The sequence below is a fragment of the Penaeus monodon genome, chromosome 24 (assembly GCF_015228065.2).
Source record: "Penaeus monodon isolate SGIC_2016 chromosome 24, NSTDA_Pmon_1, whole genome shotgun sequence".
Lineage (NCBI taxonomy): Eukaryota > Metazoa > Arthropoda > Malacostraca > Decapoda > Penaeidae > Penaeus > Penaeus monodon.
This window is the reverse complement of record NC_051409.1, coordinates 23,953,915-23,954,129: the sequence shown is the minus strand read 5'-3', so window position 1 is coordinate 23,954,129 and position 215 is coordinate 23,953,915.

The window sequence follows — 215 nt, the reverse complement described above, 5'->3', positions numbered from 1 at the left end:
TATATATATATCCATTACACAAAAAAATGGCAGCGCACACAAACCTATACACATGTATACACCTACAACCACAGACAGTCACAAATGTTAATATAAGAGATATATGACTTCATATACGTGCGCGCATATTCAGTTGCGTATACGCATACCGAGTTATCTGTTTTCTAAATTTCTACCTACTTTCCTGTCTACATACTCTGAGTAAAAGTCTGTGG